The following is a 21,509-nucleotide window of genomic DNA, read 5'->3' as shown; positions in this document are numbered from 1 at the left end:
ATGATATAGAAATGTGCATGCACCCTGACAGGCCAAGCCCTCAGATATCAACGTTGGGGTATGATTTGTCAGTTGACAACTTCTAGCTATACTTTAGCGGACCCTAAACGTGACGGACTTAGTGTGTAAGATACTGGAAGGATTACTTCTGGTACGACACCTACAACAGCTATAAAATAGAAAGCTCCTGATTAAAACCCTAAGAGGGCTGCCAACCGTGACTGGAATAAACACCGTCGCGTTCTGACTTTACAGCGATTATAAAGGCCAGTCTCTTAACATTAGCAATTCCGTTCGATTTGTACATTTTTTTTTTACCATAGAATAGTTACAATACTACGGTGGCTTAATAGGGACCTAGGAAAGGAAACAAGTCTGCTCAAATCTGAAAAATTTGGACTTTTTGTCTCTACATTTGGACTTTTGTTATTGGATCCAAATTTTGAAGGGAAAAAAAGAGGCAACATTTGAGATAAAAAGACAACATTGTGAGATTTCGGGACACTGTTTTTCTTTCCTATGTCCTCATTAAGCCACCGTACAATGCTGACATATTGTGCACACAAAATTAAACTGCCGCATGCAACCATCACAGTAGTCTACTGCTGTACACATGTAAGTAAAGGTTTAGTAGCTACAGCGTCATAGTCTGGCGTCTATCTTGTCCGTGCGCGCATGCAAACAGTGATACAAGAGCGCCCACTAGAATATCGGCACAAAATCAGAAGCGCGCGCTCCGAAATATTTGTCTGCATTGCATGCTGTATGTACATAATACCTCCGTGCGCGCGTGTGCGTTGATCTATATACCAGTGTTTACTATACCGTCATACACAGTGGTTTTCAATGGAAAATATTTGTTGTCATTTTGTAGGCGTTCATATCAACACGTACTGTACTGTACTGGGCAGTTCTCTCTCCATTGCAAGCAGTGTAGTCTAGACGTTGGATATATCTTGACGTCGTTCTTCGCCTTAATTTAGTGTGTTCGAACGACTCCAATGACGGCCCGGGGTTGCAGAGAAGAAAAGGACGACATTTGAAGACATAGTTAACATAACGTGATTACGGTTAGTGATATTTTACATGATCTGAAGTTTTCTGTATGCATGTGTGTCTGTCTGTGAAGTTAGCCTATACATAGTCTGCACAGTATACCTAGTTTAGGCCTATCAGTATATGCCTTACTTTTGACTTCAGTTTTATGCACAACGAGAACAGTGTTACGTCATGGACATGTACCTATTAGCAACTGAGGCATTTTGACGGCACTTATAATGATTTCTGAGATCAGTGTAGAAAAGTCTGTAGGAGAGTTAAAATCATGTTCGGTCGGGATTGCGCCAGTAATATGTCGGTTACTTCTTGTAGGTGCCAGACGTGGCACGAGAAGTTGAGAGCGCCATCGATGGCCATCTTCTACATGTCATCTATTCATTAGCGGCAGGGCTATTATTCACGATGTTACCATAGCAATGGAGCGTTAGATTCGAACGGAGCTATTTTTTAAACGAATAAACAAGTCCCATGGAATTGTCGTGAATTTCATATTTGTTTTGCTCATAATACGTTAAATACAGAGTTAAAGCTAGATAAGGTAGAAATTAGATAGATTTATTCGACAATGAGTAAAGTTTACCAGTAGAAAGTCCTAGTATGTCATAATTGAAACCTCCACGCTACTAGGTTTAATTCTCGACTATGTCTGCTGTATCCGCATTATCTGCTTTGTGTACCGTCATGAATACCGCACATTTCGATCGTTTTTAATGCACGGAGAGCTCGTGGCATTGTTTATGACGTTACCGTACCTGTTTGTATCACATTGTCTTTCAAACGCCTGCCTCAGTAAATCAGCATTTAAGAAATGTGAAGTTGTTCTAACAGGAGCATAGCTGTTTCCACATTTAACGGTTTATAAAGGCTAAGTAATGACACAACATTCCCGAAGAACAAATATTATCAAGCTTGTCAGAAAAGACGTCGCGGTGGCCTTACACTGTACAAAAGAAGCCTTTCTTTTGTAGGTACAGTTTTCGTCCTTATGTATACTTTCATTAAAATTTCCAGTGAAAGGCGACGAGCGAGACGGAAATCAAATTTACTATTCACTCTTAAGTTCCGATCGGTTTCTATTGACAAGTTGTGCAAAATTTTGCAATGACCTACCTACTGTGTTTACGCGAAACAAAATACCAAATAGAAACAACCCCCCCCCCCAATAAAAAAACAGACAAACAAACAAAGCAAAACACATTTAAAACACCATGTATATACATGCAGATATTAACAACAACCCCCAAAAATAAATAATAATAATAACATATAAAATAAAATAGTGCTTCGGCGGGGAATCGAACCTAGGCAAACATGAGCATCAATTTAATCTTAAATAAATTGTGATTACTTAGCGAGAAAAAGATGAATGAAAAAGGCAATAATTAATTTGAATTATTGTTTTATAAAATTGAAGACAGAAAGCTAAAATTAACAAGAGATTACGCCTCATCGAGGCCATGGTTTCACTGAACGTTGAACATCAACCCAGTCCGAATCGACGTGAGCTCTCCATTGCAAGTCAGCTAGCCCACTTCTGGCCCGAAGGCCGGACTCTCATCGTAATCTCCCGGATGCTTTTGCGAACTAAGGGAGGATACGGAATTGGGATCCTAGGCCCGTATAAAAATTCCACCTTGGCGATGCCATTATAAACAAAGCAGTGTCTGTCATCCGATCGGCGCGATTCACACAGCCTGACAACAAACACCGACGCGCAGTGCTGTCTTCCAACCGTTCAGGCCACCACGCCAGCCTGTTGATTCTTGGGTCGAAATAATACTTAGAGTTCCAGATTGTTCCAAAACAATGTGATATGAATGCATACCATGCCCCAACTGGAGTATTGTACATTCGCACAAAAGTTTAACCGTGAAAAAAAAAAACGAAAAAAAAAACAAGAAAAACAAAAACACGAAAAGACAAGTAAAGCAAAAGCACACACACACACTAGACGTAAAATGACCTAACGCAGTGCTTGAAGTTTTGGCATATTTCCAGTCACCACGATCGTTTTGAATGTCTTGATGTGGAAGCGCCTAAATCAAAGTAGAGATGGTGTGCAAATAAGGAGGATTGGAGGTGACACAGAGCAGTTAAGAAATTCTGTGTTTAAATCTGGATATGTTTCTCCGTGCGAGCAGACGGTTCAGTGTGCTTAACTTGCTCCTCTTCTAGCTCAAAGTCTAAACTGCGTCATGATATAGAAATGTGCATGCACCCTGACAGGCCAAGCCCTCAGATATCAACGTTGGGGTATGATTTGTCAGTTGACAACTTCTAGCTATACTTTAGCGGACCCTAAACGTGACGGACTTAGTGTGTAAGATACTGGAAGGATTACTTCTGGTACGACACCTACAACAGCTATAAAATAGAAAGCTCCTGATTAAAACCCTAAGAGGGCTGCCAACCGTGACTGGAATAAACACCGTCGCGTTCTGACTTTACAGCGATTATAAAGGCCAGTCTCTTAACATTAGCAATTCCGTTCGATTTGTACATTTTTTTTTTTACCATAGAATAGTTACAATACTACGGTGGCTTAATAGGGACCTAGGAAAGGAAACAAGTCTGCTCAAATCTGAAAAATTTGGACTTTTTGTCTCTACATTTGGACTTTTGTTATTGGATCCAAATTTTGAAGGGAAAAAAAGAGGCAACATTTGAGATAAAAAGACAACATTGTGAGATTTCGGGACACTGTTTTTCTTTCCTATGTCCTCATTAAGCCACCGTACAATGCTGACATATTGTGCACACAAAATTAAACTGCCGCATGCAACCATCACAGTAGTCTACTGCTGTACACATGTAAGTAAAGGTTTAGTAGCTACAGCGTGATAGTCTGGCGTCTATCTTGTCCGTGCGCGCATGCAAACAGTGATACAAGAGCGCCCACTAGAATATCGGCACAAAATCAGAAGCGCGCGCTCCGAAATATTTGTCTGCATTGCATGCTGTATGTACATAATACCTCCGTGCGCGCGTGTGCGTTGATCTATATACCAGTGTTTACTATACCGTCATACACAGTGGTTTTCAATGGAAAATATTTGTTGTCATTTTGTAGGCGTTCATATCAACACGTACTGTACTGTACTGGGCAGTTCTCTCTCCATTGCAAGCAGTGTAGTCTAGACGTTGGATATATCTTGACGTCGTTCTTCGCCTTAATTTAGTGTGTTCGAACGACTCCAATGACGGCCCGGGGTTGCAGAGAAGAAAAGGACGACATTTGAAGACATAGTTAACATAACGTGATTACGGTTAGTGATATTTTACATGATCTGAAGTTTTCTGTATGCATGTGTGTCTGTCTGTGAAGTTAGCCTATACATAGTCTGCACAGTATACCTAGTTTAGGCCTATCAGTATATGCCTTACTTTTGACTTCAGTTTTATGCACAACGAGAACAGTGTTACGTCATGGACATGTACCTATTAGCAACTGAGGCATTTTGACGGCACTTATAATGATTTCTGAGATCAGTGTAGAAAAGTCTGTAGGAGAGTTAAAATCATGTTCGGTCGGGATTGCGCCAGTAATATGTCGGTTACTTCTTGTAGGTGCCAGACGTGGCACGAGAAGTTGAGAGCGCCATCGATGGCCATCTTCTACATGTCATCTATTCATTAGCGGCAGGGCTATTATTCACGATGTTACCATAGCAATGGAGCGTTAGATTCGAACGGAGCTATTTTTTAAACGAATAAACAAGTCCCATGGAATTGTCGTGAATTTCATATTTGTTTTGCTCATAATACGTTAAATACAGAGTTAAAGCTAGATAAGGTAGAAATTAGATAGATTTATTCGACAATGAGTAAAGTTTACCAGTAGAAAGTCCTAGTATGTCATAATTGAAACCTCCACGCTACTAGGTTTAATTCTCGACTATGTCTGCTGTATCCGCATTATCTGCTTTGTGTACCGTCATGAATACCGCACATTTCGATCGTTTTTAATGCACGGAGAGCTCGTGGCATTGTTTATGACGTTACCGTACCTGTTTGTATCACATTGTCTTTCAAACGCCTGCCTCAGTAAATCAGCATTTAAGAAATGTGAAGTTGTTCTAACAGGAGCATAGCTGTTTCCACATTTAACGGTTTATAAAGGCTAAGTAATGACACAACATTCCCGAAGAACAAATATTATCAAGCTTGTCAGAAAAGACGTCGCGGTGGCCTTACACTGTACAAAAGAAGCCTTTCTTTTGTAGGTACAGTTTTCGTCCTTATGTATACTTTCATTAAAATTTCCAGTGAAAGGCGACGAGCGAGACGGAAATCAAATTTACTATTCACTCTTAAGTTCCGATCGGTTTCTATTGACAAGTTGTGCAAAATTTTGCAATGACCTACCTACTGTGTTTACGCGAAACAAAATACCAAATAGAAACAACCCCCCCCCCCAATAAAAAAACAGACAAACAAACAAAGCAAAACACATTTAAAACACCATGTATATACATGCAGATATTAACAACAACCCCCAAAAATAAATAATAATAATAACATATAAAATAAAATAGTGCTTCGGCGGGGAATCGAACCTAGGCAAACATGAGCATCAATTTAATCTTAAATAAATTGTGATTACTTAGCGAGAAAAAGATGAATGAAAAAGGCAATAATTAATTTGAATTATTGTTTTATAAAATTGAAGACAGAAAGCTAAAATTAACAAGAGATTACGCCTCATCGAGGCCATGGTTTCACTGAACGTTGAACATCAACCCAGTCCGAATCGACGTGAGCTCTCCATTGCAAGTCAGCTAGCCCACTTCTGGCCCGAAGGCCGGACTCTCATCGTAATCTCCCGGATGCTTTTGCGAACTAAGGGAGGATACGGAATTGGGATCCTAGGCCCGTATAAAAATTCCACCTTGGCGATGCCATTATAAACAAAGCAGTGTCTTTCATCCGATCGGCGCGATTCACACAGCCTGACAACAAACACCGACGCGCAGTGCTGTCTTCCAACCGTTCAGGCCACCACGCCAGCCTGTTGATTCTTGGGTCGAAATAATACTTAGAGTTCCAGATTGTTCCAAAACAATGTGATATGAATGCATACCATGCCCCAACTGGAGTATTGTACATTCGCACAAAAGTTTAACCGTGAAAAAAAAAAAAACGAAAAAAAAAACAAGAAAAACAAAAACACGAAAAGACAAGTAAAGCAAAAGCACACACACACACTAGACGTAAAATGACCTAACGCAGTGCTTGAAGTTTTGGCATATTTCCAGTCACCACGATCGTTTTGAATGTCTTGATGTGGAAGCGCCTAAATCAAAGTAGAGATGGTGTGCAAATAAGGAGGATTGGAGGTGACACAGAGCAGTTAAGAAATTCTGTGTTTAAATCTGGATATGTTTCTCCGTGCGAGCAGACGGTTCAGTGTGCTTAACTTGCTCCTCTTCTAGCTCAAAGTCTAAACTGCGTCATGATATAGAAATGTGCATGCACCCTGACAGGCCAAGCCCTCAGATATCAACGTTGGGGTATGATTTGTCAGTTGACAACTTCTAGCTATACTTTAGCGGACCCTAAACGTGACGGACTTAGTGTGTAAGATACTGGAAGGATTACTTCTGGTACGACACCTACAACAGCTATAAAATAGAAAGCTCCTGATTAAAACCCTAAGAGGGCTGCCAACCGTGACTGGAATAAACACCGTCGCGTTCTGACTTTACAGCGATTATAAAGGCCAGTCTCTTAACATTAGCAATTCCGTTCGATTTGTACATTTTTTTTTTTACCATAGAATAGTTACAATACTACGGTGGCTTAATAGGGACCTAGGAAAGGAAACAAGTCTGCTCAAATCTGAAAAATTTGGACTTTTTGTCTCTACATTTGGACTTTTGTTATTGGATCCAAATTTTGAAGGGAAAAAAAGAGGCAACATTTGAGATAAAAAGACAACATTGTGAGATTTCGGGACACTGTTTTTCTTTCCTATGTCCTCATTAAGCCACCGTACAATGCTGACATATTGTGCACACAAAATTAAACTGCCGCATGCAACCATCACAGTAGTCTACTGCTGTACACATGTAAGTAAAGGTTTAGTAGCTACAGCGTGATAGTCTGGCGTCTATCTTGTCCGTGCGCGCATGCAAACAGTGATACAAGAGCGCCCACTAGAATATCGGCACAAAATCAGAAGCGCGCGCTCCGAAATATTTGTCTGCATTGCATGCTGTATGTACATAATACCTCCGTGCGCGCGTGTGCGTTGATCTATATACCAGTGTTTACTATACCGTCATACACAGTGGTTTTCAATGGAAAATATTTGTTGTCATTTTGTAGGCGTTCATATCAACACGTACTGTACTGTACTGGGCAGTTCTCTCTCCATTGCAAGCAGTGTAGTCTAGACGTTGGATATATCTTGACGTCGTTCTTCGCCTTAATTTAGTGTGTTCGAACGACTCCAATGACGGCCCGGGGTTGCAGAGAAGAAAAGGACGACATTTGAAGACATAGTTAACATAACGTGATTACGGTTAGTGATATTTTACATGATCTGAAGTTTTCTGTATGCATGTGTGTCTGTCTGTGAAGTTAGCCTATACATAGTCTGCACAGTATACCTAGTTTAGGCCTATCAGTATATGCCTTACTTTTGACTTCAGTTTTATGCACAACGAGAACAGTGTTACGTCATGGACATGTACCTATTAGCAACTGAGGCATTTTGACGGCACTTATAATGATTTCTGAGATCAGTGTAGAAAAGTCTGTAGGAGAGTTAAAATCATGTTCGGTCGGGATTGCGCCAGTAATATGTCGGTTACTTCTTGTAGGTGCCAGACGTGGCACGAGAAGTTGAGAGCGCCATCGATGGCCATCTTCTACATGTCATCTATTCATTAGCGGCAGGGCTATTATTCACGATGTTACCATAGCAATGGAGCGTTAGATTCGAACGGAGCTATTTTTTAAACGAATAAACAAGTCCCATGGAATTGTCGTGAATTTCATATTTGTTTTGCTCATAATACGTTAAATACAGAGTTAAAGCTAGATAAGGTAGAAATTAGATAGATTTATTCGACAATGAGTAAAGTTTACCAGTAGAAAGTCCTAGTATGTCATAATTGAAACCTCCACGCTACTAGGTTTAATTCTCGACTATGTCTGCTGTATCCGCATTATCTGCTTTGTGTACCGTCATGAATACCGCACATTTCGATCGTTTTTAATGCACGGAGAGCTCGTGGCATTGTTTATGACGTTACCGTACCTGTTTGTATCACATTGTCTTTCAAACGCCTGCCTCAGTAAATCAGCATTTAAGAAATGTGAAGTTGTTCTAACAGGAGCATAGCTGTTTCCACATTTAACGGTTTATAAAGGCTAAGTAATGACACAACATTCCCGAAGAACAAATATTATCAAGCTTGTCAGAAAAGACGTCGCGGTGGCCTTACACTGTACAAAAGAAGCCTTTCTTTTGTAGGTACAGTTTTCGTCCTTATGTATACTTTCATTAAAATTTCCAGTGAAAGGCGACGAGCGAGACGGAAATCAAATTTACTATTCACTCTTAAGTTCCGATCGGTTTCTATTGACAAGTTGTGCAAAATTTTGCAATGACCTACCTACTGTGTTTACGCGAAACAAAATACCAAATAGAAACAACCCCCCCCCCAATAAAAAAACAGACAAACAAACAAAGCAAAACACATTTAAAACACCATGTATATACATGCAGATATTAACAACAACCCCCAAAAATAAATAATAATAATAACAAATAAAATAAAATAGTGCTTCGGCGGGGAATCGAACCTAGGCAAACATGAGCATCAATTTAATCTTAAATAAATTGTGATTACTTAGCGAGAAAAAGATGAATGAAAAAGGCAATAATTAATTTGAATTATTGTTTTATAAAATTGAAGACAGAAAGCTAAAATTAACAAGAGATTACGCCTCATCGAGGCCATGGTTTCACTGAACGTTGAACATCAACCCAGTCCGAATCGACGTGAGCCCTCCATTGCAAGTCAGCTAGCCCACTTCTGGCCCGAAGGCCGGACTCTCATCGTAATCTCCCGGATGCTTTTGCGAACTAAGGGAGGATACGGAATTGGGATCCTAGGCCCGTATAAAAATTCCACCTTGGCGATGCCATTATAAACAAAGCAGTGTCTGTCATCCGATCGGCGCGATTCACACAGCCTGACAACAAACACCGACGCGCAGTGCTGTCTTCCAACCGTTCAGGCCACCACGCCAGCCTGTTGATTCTTGGGTCGAAATAATACTTAGAGTTCCAGATTGTTCCAAAACAATGTGATATGAATGCATACCATGCCCCAACTGGAGTATTGTACATTCGCACAAAAGTTTAACCGTGAAAAAAAAAAAACGAAAAAAAAACAAGAAAAACAAAAACACGAAAAGACAAGTAAAGCAAAAGCACACACACACACTAGACGTAAAATGACCTAACGCAGTGCTTGAAGTTTTGGCATATTTCCAGTCACCACGATCGTTTTGAATGTCTTGATGTGGAAGCGCCTAAATCAAAGTAGAGATGGTGTGCAAATAAGGAGGATTGGAGGTGACACAGAGCAGTTAAGAAATTCTGTGTTTAAATCTGGATATGTTTCTCCGTGCGAGCAGACGGTTCAGTGTGCTTAACTTGCTCCTCTTCTAGCTCAAAGTCTAAACTGCGTCATGATATAGAAATGTGCATGCACCCTGACAGGCCAAGCCCTCAGATATCAACGTTGGGGTATGATTTGTCAGTTGACAACTTCTAGCTATACTTTAGCGGACCCTAAACGTGACGGACTTAGTGTGTAAGATACTGGAAGGATTACTTCTGGTACGACACCTACAACAGCTGTAAAATAGAAAGCTCCTGATTAAAACCCTAAGAGGGCTGCCAACCGTGACTGGAATAAACACCGTCGCGTTCTGACTTTACAGCGATTATAAAGGCCAGTCTCTTAACATTAGCAATTCCGTTCGATTTGTACATTTTTTTTTTTACCATAGAATAGTTACAATACTACGGTGGCTTAATAGGGACCTAGGAAAGGAAACAAGTCTGCTCAAATCTGAAAAATTTGGACTTTTTGTCTCTACATTTGGACTTTTGTTATTGGATCCAAATTTTGAAGGGAAAAAAAGAGGCAACATTTGAGATAAAAAGACAACATTGTGAGATTTCGGGACACTGTTTTTCTTTCCTATGTCCTCATTAAGCCACCGTACAATGCTGACATATTGTGCACACAAAATTAAACTGCCGCATGCAACCATCACAGTAGTCTACTGCTGTACACATGTAAGTAAAGGTTTAGTAGCTACAGCGTGATAGTCTGGCGTCTATCTTGTCCGTGCGCGCATGCAAACAGTGATACAAGAGCGCCCACTAGAATATCGGCACAAAATCAGAAGCGCGCGCTCCGAAATATTTGTCTGCATTGCATGCTGTATGTACATAATACCTCCGTGCGCGCGTGTGCGTTGATCTATATACCAGTGTTTACTATACCGTCATACACAGTGGTTTTCAATGGAAAATATTTGTTGTCATTTTGTAGGCGTTCATATCAACACGTACTGTACTGTACTGGGCAGTTCTCTCTCCATTGCAAGCAGTGTAGTCTAGACGTTGGATATATCTTGACGTCGTTCTTCGCCTTAATTTAGTGTGTTCGAACGACTCCAATGACGGCCCGGGGTTGCAGAGAAGAAAAGGACGACATTTGAAGACATAGTTAACATAACGTGATTACGGTTAGTGATATTTTACATGATCTGAAGTTTTCTGTATGCATGTGTGTCTGTCTGTGAAGTTAGCCTATACATAGTCTGCACAGTATACCTAGTTTAGGCCTATCAGTATATGCCTTACTTTTGACTTCAGTTTTATGCACAACGAGAACAGTGTTACGTCATGGACATGTACCTATTAGCAACTGAGGCATTTTGACGGCACTTATAATGATTTCTGAGATCAGTGTAGAAAAGTCTGTAGGAGAGTTAAAATCATGTTCGGTCGGGATTGCGCCAGTAATATGTCGGTTACTTCTTGTAGGTGCCAGACGTGGCACGAGAAGTTGAGAGCGCCATCGATGGCCATCTTCTACATGTCATCTATTCATTAGCGGCAGGGCTATTATTCACGATGTTACCATAGCAATGGAGCGTTAGATTCGAACGGAGCTATTTTTTAAACGAATAAACAAGTCCCATGGAATTGTCGTGAATTTCATATTTGTTTTGCTCATAATACGTTAAATACAGAGTTAAAGCTAGATAAGGTAGAAATTAGATAGATTTATTCGACAATGAGTAAAGTTTACCAGTAGAAAGTCCTAGTATGTCATAATTGAAACCTCCACGCTACTAGGTTTAATTCTCGACTATGTCTGCTGTATCCGCATTATCTGCTTTGTGTACCGTCATGAATACCGCACATTTCGATCGTTTTTAATGCACGGAGAGCTCGTGGCATTGTTTATGACGTTACCGTACCTGTTTGTATCACATTGTCTTTCAAACGCCTGCCTCAGTAAATCAGCATTTAAGAAATGTGAAGTTGTTCTAACAGGAGCATAGCTGTTTCCACATTTAACGGTTTATAAAGGCTAAGTAATGACACAACATTCCCGAAGAACAAATATTATCAAGCTTGTCAGAAAAGACGTCGCGGTGGCCTTACACGCAAAAAAATGGAGTGTTGAATTTTAACACTTTCCAGGTGTAACCGTTCACCCTACACCTGAAGGGTTACTCTGACCCTGAGTAGGGTTACATAATTTATGTAGCGTGGATTTTTTAACACCTGCAGAAGTGTACTTTCAGTTCGAGCATTCTGATTGGTCAAACCTCCCGTCAGCTGGATTCTTAGTACCGTGAACACCCATTTACCGTACCTAGCAATACCTGTACCAGTTTGTCGACATTTATCGTTACTAAATGTACTATAGTAACCACAGCCATATATACGTTCAAGCCACAAAACGTTACGTACTCAGTGTGCGATAACGAGCTACAATGGCATGAAAATGACGTTATAGGAGACTGGGGCCTGGAAGAATTGATTGAAAAATTCGAAGGTATGTTTTGATATTATGTAAGTGTACGTGACAATTACGAGATATGCTTAGAGACCCACGACTAAGCTGGGTAGACGAATGCATTTGAATCGCTTGCGTTACGTAGACCTAACGTTAAAGTCATACTATAAGTTAATATAATAGGCTAGCTGCTGTTTGTCATAGTCAACTCATAATTGTCAACGAATCAGTGTAGCCTACATACAAGTAAACATTAAACGGAATTGCCTTCGGACGGACGGAGGACTTTGGTCTAGGCCTTTATTGTAATCTAGTGCATTCTATTCCTTTTTGTGCGTTAACCGTAACTTCGTATACCCTGCGAGTCACTTTTTTAAGTAGTACTACTACTAGGCCTAGTACTAGTAGTAGTAGGGTATACTTAGGCTATTTCAAGACAATGCATTTTAAATAGCATCAGGCATGGGCCTATAGTTACGCTGGTACTATGTTCAATAAGGGATAAACATATATTCATGTAATGCAATATATAATTACCACTAATTGCCATTTTAGCTTGTAAGTTGTAGCAAGTAGGCCGAAGCTGATGTGGATTGGTGATACTTTTAGACCTAGGCCTAGGCCCAACTATAATTTAGATATCTTATAGAAGTGATCTAGCTGTTATAATTCATTATCAATCTACACAATTGCATACAGTGGGAGTGAGCATTGTTTTAAGCATTGTTAACATGATGCATTGGTTATAAAAGTTGCCTACCTTGTCTGATGAAAGTTTAATGCAAGTTCCTGTTTTGACAAGTAATCACTATAGGCCATCTGGCTTTCTAGATTCAAACGTACTTGAAGAAGTTAGAATCACAACTGATTAAATTGTGTGCATTTTCTTTAGGAATGTTCATGTTTTGTGAGGGGTACATGTAAAAAACTGCTTATGCTCCAAGGTTTTAACACAACTTCATTATGATGGGAATTTTCTTTTCTTTTCTTTGTTGTTACTTAGGAAGCATCAACTTGGAATTCTATTTGCAAAAGATTTCAGAAAGACCTCAGCAATATGTGTTACTTCTTGGAGGAAGCAAAATACACCCCAAGCAGTCATTTGTGATCATCCAGAGACATGCCCTACCCCAGAGGACATTTATGAAGCCATTGATGTTTGCTTCAAATTATTCTACGTGTTAAATCTGAATTATACCAAATTGCAAGTCTCGGTGCCTGGGAATTTTTCCAAAAAGTTGTCTACAAGTTGCCTGGTGGTGTGAAACGCAACCAGATTCGAGATTTTTATGCTCACCGTGCCGACAAAAAAAAACAACGTTACTGCAGTTTAGCAGTTGTCATAGACAGAATTCCATGTTTCCTCATCTCACGGATCAGAATGTATGTAAAGTTGATGCTTATTTGGAATTGTCTTTGGGAAGAGTTTTTTTCTTTTTGTTTAATTTGGAATACCAAAGGCACGAGCCAACAACAAAGACAAAGTAACTGCAGTGTAGCAGTCATCATAGACAGTACTCCACGTTTTCTCATCCCACGGATCAGCATATATCTAAAGTTGTTGCTTATTTGAAATTGACTTTGGGAAGAGTTGTTTCTTGCGTTTAATCTGGAATACCAAAAGGCATTTGCCAACAACAAAGACATAGTCACTGTAGTGTAGCAGTCATCATACACAGCACTCCATGTTTTCTCATCCCATGGATCAGAAGTTTTCTAAAGTTGTTGCTTATTTGAAATTGACTTTGGGAAGAGTTGTTTCTTTGTCTTTAATCTAGAAACCAAAAGGCATACATGTGCAAAAAAATAATGTCGAGAACAAACTTAAAGACTATATATATAACCATGAACAATCTACATATCTCAACTATCTATTTCTATAACCATGAACAATCTATATATCGCAACTTTCTATTTCTATAATATACCTCTTTAACTATACTTTGTAAATATTATTGCTATGGAGATGGAATTCTTAGGCGTGAGCCAGTGAAAGTCCGAAAGTTGGTGCTTATGTAGGTCAGGCAGGATGAAGGAGAGATAAGGGGAGATGGGGGTCAAGAGGGGTTAGAGATGTGTGTGTGTGTGTGTTTCTACAGTGTATGCTATGTACAGACTACTTATGATATTGTGTGAGAGGAAGGGAGTTCACTGTTCACTTTGACTTTGACTTGGAATATTGGCCTTGTGTGTTGTTGTGCTGGCTGTTGGGAAAATGAAGGGTGTGGCTGAGTGAAGTGACTGCAAACTGATGAAGACCTGAGAGATTGAGTGAAGGAGTAGTGAAGGAATAAAAGTCACAGAACATTATAAATATTCTCTATTCTTATCTTTGGAATTCCACGCTTCCGCATGAAACTTTGCAGCTTTGTCGGGACTAAACTAACATCGATCCTCTACTCGACAAATAAAGACCAAGTAACTGCACTGTAGCATTTGAAAATGTTGGCACTTTTAAGTTGACTTAATTCCACAAGACAATACTTTTATAGCCTAAATTGTTCGTTTTACATTTAATGGGATATAATAAATGGACCTCTGGAATAGGAAGGTAGTAGGGTGTTTAATTGCTGAAAATCCCACATTCTGAATTGTTTGTGTTGTCATTGCTTTTTGCTCTCTCTTAAATGTAACTTTCTGCTGTGAGCGATTCAAACATGCATCCATATTGTTTACCTAATTACTAGGTAATAATTAACCTAAAACCTGTATAAAATATTTACTAAAAGGGTGCGATGTAAACTTTTCTGGCAAAATTTTACATAACAGTATTGTATTTGCGTTACATAATAAACATGTAAAACTTTACAAACCAGCAGTTAAATATACATCCAGAAGTATAAACGAGAGAGCACTATTGTGTGTTGAGAGTCCATTAAGTATCATCTTGACACAGATGACAAATGAATACTATATGGTGGTAATTCTACTCACTGAAGCAGAACTTTGACACCCAGAAGGCCAAAAAATGTGCACTAGAGTGTTAATTATACTCCCTGAAGTGCAATTTTGACACCCAGAAGTGCTAACAAATGAACACTTTATGGTGTTAATTTTACTTCCTGAAGTGTCATGTTGACACCCAGAAGTTTTAACAAATGAACACTTTATTGTGTTAATTTTACTCCCTGTAGTGTACCTTCAACACCAGGAAGTGTTATTTTGACACTTGTATGGGTGTTGTTAAGGCAACACTCGCAAAGTGTTATATTATGTTACACTTCTGAAGTGTTAATTTAACCCGGTGGGTGTTGTCCCTAATCCAAACAGGGTGGGGTGTTAAATTCAACACTTTACGATTCAAATTTAACACTTCATTTTTTTGAGTGTACACTGTACAAAAGAAGCCTTTCTTTTGTAGGTACAGTTTTCGTCCTTATGTATACTTTCATTAAAATTTCCAGTGAAAGGCGACGAGCGAGACGGAAATCAAATTTACTATTCACTCTTAAGTTCCGATCGGTTTCTATTGACAAGTTGTGCAAAATTTTGCAATGACCTACCTACTGTGTTTACGCGAAACAAAATACCAAATAGAAACAACCCCCCCCCCCCAATAAAAAACAGACAAACAAACAAAGCAAAACACATTTAAAACACCATGTATATACATGCAGATATTAACAACAACCCCCAAAAATAAATAATAATAATAACAAATAAAATAAAATAGTGCTTCGGCGGGGAATCGAACCTAGGCAAACATGAGCATCAATTTAATCTTAAATAAATTGTGATTACTTAGCGAGAAAAAGATGAATGAAAAAGGCAATAATTAATTTGAATTATTGTTTTATAAAATTGAAGACAGAAAGCTAAAATTAACAAGAGATTACGCCTCATCGAGGCCATGGTTTCACTGAACGTTGAACATCAACCCAGTCCGAATCGACGTGAGCCCTCCATTGCAAGTCAGCTAGCCCACTTCTGGCCCGAAGGCCGGACTCTCATCGTAATCTCCCGGATGCTTTTGCGAACTAAGGGAGGATACGGAATTGGGATCCTAGGCCCGTATAAAAATTCCACCTTGGCGATGCCATTATAAACAAAGCAGTGTCTGTCATCCGATCGGCGCGATTCACACAGCCTGACAACAAACACCGACGCGCAGTGCTGTCTTCCAACCGTTCAGGCCACCACGCCAGCCTGTTGATTCTTGGGTCGAAATAATACTTAGAGTTCCAGATTGTTCCAAAACAATGTGATATGAATGCATACCATGCCCCAACTGGAGTATTGTACATTCGCACAAAAGTTTAACCGTGAAAAAAAAACAAGAAAAAAAAAACAAGAAAAACAAAAACACGAAAAGACAAGTAAAGCAAAAGCACACACACATACTAGACGTAAAATGACCTAACGCAGTGCTTGAAGTTTTGGCATATTTCCAGTCACCACGATCGTTTTGAATGTCTTGATGTGGAAGCGCCTAAATCAAAGTAGAGATGGTGTGCAAATAAGGAGGATTGGAGGTGACACAGAGCAGTTAAGAAATTCTGTGTTTTAAATCTGGATATGTTTCTCCGTGCGAGCAGACGGTTCAGTGTGCTTAACTTGCTCCTCTTCTAGCTCAAAGTCTAAACTGCGTCATGATATAGAAATGTGCATGCACCCTGACAGGCCAAGCCCTCAGATATCAACGTTGGGGTATGATTTGTCAGTTGACAACTTCTAGCTATACTTTAGCGGACCCTAAACGTGACGGACTTAGTGTGTAAGATACTGGAAGGATTACTTCTGGTACGACACCTACAACAGCTATAAAATAGAAAGCTCCTGATTAAAACCCTAAGAGGGCTGCCAACCGTGACTGGAATAAACACCGTCGCGTTCTGACTTTACAGCGATTATAAAGGCCAGTCTCTTAACATTAGCAATTCCGTTCGATTTGTACAGTTTTTTTTGACCATAGAATAGTTACAATACTACGGTGGCTTATTAGGGACCTAGGAAAGGAAACAAGTCTGCTCAAATCTGAAAAATTTGGACTTTTTGTCTCTACATTTGGACTTTTGTTATTGGATCCAAATTTTGAAGGGCAAAAAAGAGGCAACATTTGAGATAAAAAGACAACATTGTGAGATTTCGGGACACTGTTTTTCTTTCCTATGTCCTCATTAAGCCACCGTACAATGTTGACATATTGTGCACACAAAATTAAACTGCCGCATGCAACCATCACAGTAGTCTACTGCTGTACACATGTAAGTAAAGGTTTAGTAGCTACAGCGTGATAGTCTGGCGTCTATCTTGTCCGTGCGCGCATGCAAACAGTGATACAAGAGCGCCCACAAGAATATCGGCACAAAATCAGAAGCGCGCGCTCCGAAATATTTGTCTGCATTGCATGCTGTATGTACATAATACCTCCGTGCGCGCGTGTGCGTTGATCTATATACGAGTGTTTACTATACCGTCATACACAGTGGTTTTCAATGGAAAATATTTGTTGTCATTTTGTAGGCGTTCATATCAACACGTACTGTACTGTACTGTACTGGGCAGTTCTCTCTCCATTGCAAGCAGTGTAGTCTAGACGTTGGATATATCTTGACGTCGTTCTTCGCCTTAATTTAGTGTGTTCGAACGACTCCAATGACGGCCCGGGGTTGCAGAGAAGAAAAGGACGACATTTGAAGACATAGTTAACATAACGTGATTACGGTTAGTGATATTTTACATGATCTGAAGTTTTCTGTATGCATGTGTGTCTGTCTGTGAAGTTAGCCTAAACATAGTCTGCAAAGTATACCTAGTTTAGGCCTATCAGTATATGCCTTACTTTTGACTTCAGTTTTATGCACAACGAGAACAGTGTTACGTCGTCATGGACATGTACCTATTAGCAACTGAGGCATTTTGACGGCACTTATAATGATTTCTGAGATCAGTGTAGAAAAGTCTGTAGGAGAGTTAAAATCATGTTCGGTCGGGATTGCGCCAGTAATATGTCGGTTACTTCTTGTAGGTGCCAGACGTGGCACGAGAAGTTGAGAGCGCCATCGATGGCCATCTTCTACATGTCATCTATTCATTAGCGGCAGGGCTATTATTCACGATGTTACCATAGCAATGGAGCGTTAGATTCGAAATGGAGCTATTTTTTAAACGAATAAACAAGTCCCATGGAATTGTCGTGAATTTCATATTTGTTTTGCTCATAATACGTTAAATACAGAGTTAAAGCTAGATACGGTAGAAATTAGATAGATTTATTCGACAATGAGTAAAGTTTACCAGTAGAAAGTCCTAGTATGTCATAATTGAAACCTCCACGCTACTAGGTTTAATTCTCGACTATGTCTGCTGTATCCGCAATATCTGCTTTGTGTACCGTCATGAATACCGCACATTTCGATCGTTTTTAATGCACGGAGAGCTCGTGGCATTGTTTATGACGTTACCGTACCTGTTTGTATCACATTGTCTTTCAAACGCCTGCCTCAGTAAATCAGCATTTAAGAAATGTGAAGTTGTTCTAACAGGAGCATAGCTGTTTCCACACTTAACGGTTTATAAAGACTAAGTAATGACACAACATTCCCGAAGAACAAATATTATCAAGCTTGTCAGAAAAGACGTCGCGGTGGCCTTACACTGTACAAAAGAAGCCTTTCTTTTGTAGGTACAGTTTTCGTCCTTATGTATACTTTCATTAAAATTTCCAGTGAAAGGCGACGAGCGAGACGGAAATCAAATTTACTACTCACTCTTAAGTTCCGATCGGTTTCTATTGACAAGTTGTGCAACATTTTGCAATGACCTACCTACTGTGTTTACGCGAAACAAAATACCAAATAGAAACAACCCCCCCCCCCCCAATAAAAAACAGACAAACAAACAAAGCAAAACACATTTAAAACACCATGTATATACATGCAGATATTAACAACAACCCAAAAAGATAAATAATAATAATAACAAATAAAATAAAATAAAATAGTGCTTCGGCGGGGAATCGAACCTAGGCAGACATGAGCATCAATTTAATCTTAAATAAATTGTGATTACTTAGCGAGAAAAAGATGAATGAAAAAGGCAATAATTAATTTGAATTATTGTTTTATAAAATTGAAGACAGGAAGCTAAAATTAACAAGAGATTACGCCTCATCGAGGCCATGGTTTCACTGAACGTTGAACATCAACCCAGTCCGAATCGACGTGAGCCCTCCATTGCAAGTCAGCTAGCCCACTTCTGGCCCGAAGGCCGGACTCTCATCGTAATCTCCCGGATGCTTTTGCGAACTAAGGGAGGATACGGAATTGGGATCCTAGGCCCGTATAAAAATTCCACCTTGGCGATGCCATTATAAACAAAGCAGTGTCTGTCATCCGATCGGCGCGATTCACACAGCCTGACAACAAACACCGACGCGCAGTGCTGTCTTCCAACCGTTCAGGCCACCACGCCAGCCTGTTGATTCTTGGGTCGAAATAATACTTAGAGTTCCAGATTGTTCCAAAACAATGTGATATGAATGCATACCATGCCCCAACTGGAGTATTGTACATTCGCACAAAAGTTTAACCGTGAAAAAAAAAACGAAAAAAAAACAAGAAAAACAAAAACACGAAAAGACAAGTAAAGCAAAAGCACACACACATACTAGACGTAAAATGACCTAACGCAGTGCTTGAAGTTTTGGCATATTTCCAGTCACCACGATCGTTTTGAATGTCTTGATGTGGAAGCGCCTAAATCAAAGTAGAGATGGTGTGCAAATAAGGAGGATTGGAGGTGACACAGAGCAGTTAAGAAATTCTGTGTTTTAAATCTGGATATGTTTCTCCGTGCGAGCAGACGGTTCAGTGTGCTTAACTTGCTCCTCTTCTAGCTCAAAGTCTAAACTGCGTCATGATATAGAAATGTGCATGCACCCTGACAGGCCAAGCCCTCAGATATCAACGTTGGGGTATGATTTGTCAGTTGACAACTTCTAGCTATACTTTAGCGGACCCTAAACGTGACGGACTTAGTGTGTAAGATACTGGAAGGATTACTTCTGGTACGACACCTACAACAGCTATAAAATAGAAAGCTCCTGATTAAAACCCTAAGAGGGCTGCCAACCGTGACTGGAATAAACACCGTCGCGTTCTGACTTTACAGCGATTATAAAGGCCAGTCTCTTAACATTAGCAATTCCGTTCGATTTGTACATTTTTTTTTGACCAAAGAATAGTTACAATACTACGGTGGCTTATTAGGGACCTAGGAAAGGAAACAAGTCTGCTCAAATCTGAAAAATTTGGACTTTTTGTCTCTACATTTGGACTTTTGTTATTGGGTCCAAATTTTGAAGGGAAAAAAAGAGGCAACATTTGAGATAAAAAGACAACATTGTGAGATTTCGGGACACTGTTTTTCTTTCCTATGTCCTCATTAAGCCACCGTACAATGCTGACATATTGTGCACACAAAATTAAACTGCCGCATGCAACCATCACAGTAGTCTACTGCTGTACACATGTAAGTAAAGGTTTAGTAGCTACAGCGTGATAGTCTGGCGTCTATCTTGTCCGTGCGCGCATGCAAACAGTGATACAAGAGCGCCCACAAGAATATCGGCACAAAATCAGAAGCGCGCGCTCCGAAATATTTGTCTGCATTGCATGCTGTATGTACATAATACCTCCGTGCGCGCGTGTGCGTTGATCTATATACGAGTGTTTACTATACCGTCATACACAGTGGTTTTCAATGGAAAATATTTGTTGTCATTTTGTAGGCGTTCATATCAACACGTACTGTACTGTACTGTACTGGGCAGTTCTCTCTCCATTGCAAGCAGTGTAGTCTAGACGTTGGATATATCTTGACGTCGTTCTTCGCCTTAATTTAGTGTGTTCGAACGACTCCAATGACGGCCCGGGGTTGCAGAGAAGAAAAGGACGACATTTGAAGACATAGTTAACATAACGTGATTACGGTTAGTGATATTTTACATGATCTGAAGTTTTCTGTATGCATGTGTGTCTGTCTGTGAAGTTAGCCTATACATAGTCTGCAAAGTATACCTAGTTTAGGCCTATCAGTATATGCCTTACTTTTGACTTCAGTTTTATGCACAACAAGAACAGTGTTACGTCGTCATGGACATGTACCTATTAGCAACTGAGGCATTTTGACGGCACTTATAATGATTTCTGAGATCAGTGTAGAAAAGTCTGTAGGAGAGTTAAAATCATGTTCGGTCGGGATTGCGCCAGTAATATGTCGGTTACTTCTTGTAGGTGCCAGACGTGGCACGAGAAGTTGAGAGCGCCATCGATGGCCATCTTCTACATGTCATCTATTCATTAGCGGCAGGGCTATTATTCACGATGTTACCATAGCAATGGAGCGTTAGATTCGAAATGGAGCTATTTTTTAAACGAATAAACA

This window comes from Apostichopus japonicus, chromosome 3, assembly GCF_037975245.1.
Source record: "Apostichopus japonicus isolate 1M-3 chromosome 3, ASM3797524v1, whole genome shotgun sequence".
Classification (NCBI taxonomy): Eukaryota; Metazoa; Echinodermata; class Holothuroidea; order Aspidochirotida; family Stichopodidae; genus Apostichopus; species Apostichopus japonicus.
The sequence above is the reverse complement of the archived record's forward strand: the minus strand, read 5'-3'. Positions refer to the sequence as shown.